At 45.9% G+C, this 4,068-nt stretch overlaps 1 non-coding gene across 1 annotated transcript; it reads right to left on the reverse strand.

The window, feature by feature from the left end:
* Nucleotides 1-3,587: 3,587 nt before the first annotated feature.
* Nucleotides 3,588-3,713, reverse strand: LOC119160234 (U5 spliceosomal RNA). The gene has a single exon (XR_005108305.2). It is a non-coding gene; the product is annotated as a U5 spliceosomal RNA (small nuclear RNA).
* Between the last annotated feature and the right edge of the window lie 355 nt (nucleotides 3,714-4,068).

Genomic DNA, 4,068 nt, shown 5'->3' on the forward strand with positions numbered 1-4,068 from the left:
CATATACGGAGACCATACGCATTTTCTCTACAAGCATTAAATAAAAGCGGAGTTTTCGATATCAAATCATCTGTGTGTTTGGTTTCGAAACAAAAGGACGACACAAATAACGATGCACCACATAAGACATATTTGAGTTATGGGATGACAACCGACTTGCTTAGTGCACAAATACTGCTCCGTTTAGGACCGACAGATAGACACAAGGATGGATGGGCACGACCAGTATATCTGTCGCATTCTATGTTAAAGAGAAGTCCTGTTAGCAATTAGTAAGCACGTTTCGGCGTGGTTGCGCATGTCATTGAAGCGAAGAACGAATACCCCATGGCAAGCCACACAAAAAGTCAGTTGCGTTGCAACTGTGCAAGACAAGTGCCTACAGGGAACGCGTTCATTGGCTCGTCTGTCTACCTCTCCAAATGCCCTTCCTCAGCAACCGAGGTAAAATTGCAGGAATGCGAACATCTGCAAGAAAAGGAAGAAGTCAACGGGAGCGTTTGTAGGTGGTTTACGGGCCTAGCGTTTTCCGCGATGAATGCAGTGACGGCTTCGGAAACCGACAAAGTGCAGATTGTGAATGCATGCAGGACCACACATGTCTAGTCATATAATTTAATTGAGGAACTGCGCTTCGTCTACAAGGATAAACAAGCATACTCAACCATCTTCCGTTCGTACAGCGTAGCCAAACGAAGCCTAATTCATTATTATACTGTGCACGTTTTCGTGCTTACTTTGCTCAAACTGCTTTTCGTTGCATGGGTAAGTCAGCCATTTCACGAAATGTGCGGTGATATACTCAACCCACTCGCAATGCAATGGGTACTCACCTCACAAATTCGGCGAGAAGTAGTCGCCTCGAAGCAGTCTCACTTCACTTGTGTAGCCCAGCGTTTCCATTGGCTAGAGCAAGTCGGGAAGTGGGAAGTTCTCCAGATGGTTTTGCATTGTGGCACCCAGCAGCATGGCACGCAGCGCCCTGGCAAGTTTTTTTATATGTGGTTAGCACGAGGATGGTGTCGTAGCGGAAGCTACGTCTATGGGGTAATCAAACGCAACTCATACCGTAGCTTGCACACCCGCACCAACATTCAGCTGGTGCAGTGCGACGGAGCAGGAACGCCTGGCCGCAAGAACCAACAGGGCGCCTGTTGCCACGGAAACCGGGACTGGCAAAAAATGTGTTTTAGCGGGCGGCGGCAAGTGGTGGGTAAGGCTGACACCACCGTAAAACATGGAGACGCGCGCACATGAAGGCTCCCTAATGGCGAATATATGATGAAAAGATACGATATGGGGGTACTTGGAGTGTTGAATAGATTGACGAACGGACATACAGACAGATGCATGTTTGGACGCATGAACGGACGCAGGGAAGGATGCATGGATGAACGCAGAGACGGACGCACGAAAAGACGCACGCACGAACGGGCGGATGGACGCATGGATGGTCACACAGACGAATGCATGGACGGACGGAAGCAAGAACTAATGGACGGACGAATGCTTCGCCCAACTCTCCATCATTCACTCCGTGGATATGCTGCCAATATTTTCTTCAAATCCACTTCGAGCACTGCAATGCGCTGAGCAACGTGAGCAAAAGAATATCTGTAAATGTTCCCCCTGGGAAACAGAGTAGCGCGTTAGATAGACCTCGCCGCTAGCACCTCTGTTGGTTTAATCACTTTCGTGTGCTCAAAAAGCAATTTTTAGAGAGAAGACCAACTCTCTGGTGGCGTGGCCGCTAGCACCCGCCGCACCATAACCACCACCGCTATTCTGCCGCAGAGGAGTTCGGTGTGAGGGGCGTTGATGGCATGGTCCGGTAGAGCTGAATATTTTGTGAGCGCGATGTAGCGGTGCTGTGTGTTTTAAAGACGATAGTCTTTCTCGGGGACCTTCGACGCAAAAAAAAATTTGGTCTAACTTTCTGTCTGTCTGTCTGTCTGTCTTTCTGTCTGTCTGTCCACTCTTAACGGCATCATGCACTTGAAACGACCGACCTCATCCGCAGCGACCACCTATGTTGCTCAAGGTTAGTGTTCATGCTTGTGCAATCGTCAAATAAAAAGCAATTGTTGCGTATGTCTGGCGCACCACAACACGCATAAATTCTGCATTTGCGTCTCTTACTAGAAAAAGCATGCACAAGAAATTTTAAGGACCGTAGCGCTTATCACGCTGCGCGTACCATGCAACCCTTGCTCGGAACAACGAGTGTTTCCAACGCTTTACTAAGAAGAGATGGTGGTGGCACCTACCCGTCGCCTCGCGTTCTATACGTTATCATTTCTGAGATGTGCGCACACACCCCTCTCAGAGCCACGAGCTTTGTTTTCTAAGAAAACTGCCAGATGGCGCTCATGTCTCACGTGTGACGCGACTTGATGCGCTCGTTCGCCTCCACTTCACGCTCGACGCACTCTAACGCTGCGCCTACAGATTACCACTCCCAAATGTTTTGCGCAGAACATCAAAGAAATGTGTTGTTCACTCTCTCCACACGCAAGACTACCGTATTTCGACGACATTTGCAGAAACATGCAGATACGTGGCCAATTTTGTTTTTGTTCGACGCGAAATACTTCAAGTATTTTGTGGAGGTGAGAGACATGAACGTTACGTTCATGACTTCACATCGTTGATAGAAGCTCTAAAATTTGTTCTGTGCGAAATGTGTGACTTGGTAATCATAATAACCAGCAGTGTTGTCATTGGCAATCTTTTCACTTACCCGCAGATGTGCGAAAAGTCCGAAATAATTTCTGTCTTTTCAAAAAAATTTGCAAAATAGGTGCGACACTCAGAAAAAAAGTTTAAAATGTTTCTGAGGAGTCTACGTGGGCATAATTTATATGTGTTGGCCATCAACATCAGCACTCCAGATTGAAGGTGTCGGAAGCTCAGTCTCTATTACGATTTATGAAGACAGCGGAAAAGAAACACAAGATAACATCCTTATAATACTAAATAACAAGGCATTTCGGCTTCAGAACACGAGCCCTGTGAACAATGCAGTTCACGAAACATTTTTTTTGTTTCTGATTTTTTCATCGCCAGCTTTTACCTTGATTACATTCATGGTCCTTCGCAACAAGATTGGTTTCTGTCGAACTCTCGGTTGACTCATCATTGCTTTGAAGTTAGTTAATCAATCTCTGCCAATTATTATTTATCATAAAATGATTGCCTTGATCAACAACATTCATTCGTTATAGAGGGGTGTTAGCGTATATTAAAATTCTAGCCCGATTGAGCTGGAGGACCATGTTTTTAAACTTCGTTAATCACAGCACTGTCGATACCAGCAATACAGGGCCCAGCGTAAATAAATTTCTGCAGGAGTAAACAAGAAATGGCCTGCTCAGGCAAGAGGCCGGTATATAGGGTTGCGTTCAAAAGGCACTGACAGTTCACCCCGTTGGTAGAGCTGGTCATGAATATCGCGGAAAAAAAGTGCCACCGTAGTATCCTTCAGGTGTGCAGTCAAGCAACGAAAATTGACTAGAATTGTAACCCCAGCGGTGAGTGTAAGTCAACAGACAAAAGCATTGAAGTCTTACTTTTGATTTTTAAAGTAGGCCTCACCCAAACGGGCAAGGCCTCCCAAAAATTGGCCTATAGGCTCATTAGAGTGTCCTCCCCCACGGCAATCTTTAGTAAAAGGCGAAAGATTGATGCGACGAGCTGAGGAAGGGCCTGAGCGATGAATAATGCACGGGCCACACTCCGGGGGTGCTGAAAAAAAGCCAGAAAACTTGGCCAAGTTTATGTAGAAGTTATTTGCACATTTCCGCCTTTTAATTAAAAAGTATTTATTGTCGTAAAAACTTCTCTGCATCACTTACTATAATAACGTATGCCTTTTAAGTAACTGAAGTCAAATATAGCCACGTTCCTTTCAGTTTAGGCTTCTATGCTGGTGATAAATGTATGCAGCCGTGTACGCTTCCATCGAAGTTTGTAACTGCCGGAGTAGCGGCACGTGAGCACGCGTCTTTATCATACTTGGCGCGCTACGTATTTCGTTTTTTTTCTGAGATAATTTGAGAAAGCGCACTG

The sequence above is a fragment of the Rhipicephalus microplus genome, unplaced genomic scaffold, assembly GCF_043290135.1.
Source record: "Rhipicephalus microplus isolate Deutch F79 unplaced genomic scaffold, USDA_Rmic scaffold_21, whole genome shotgun sequence".
NCBI classification, from domain to species: domain Eukaryota; kingdom Metazoa; phylum Arthropoda; class Arachnida; order Ixodida; family Ixodidae; genus Rhipicephalus; species Rhipicephalus microplus.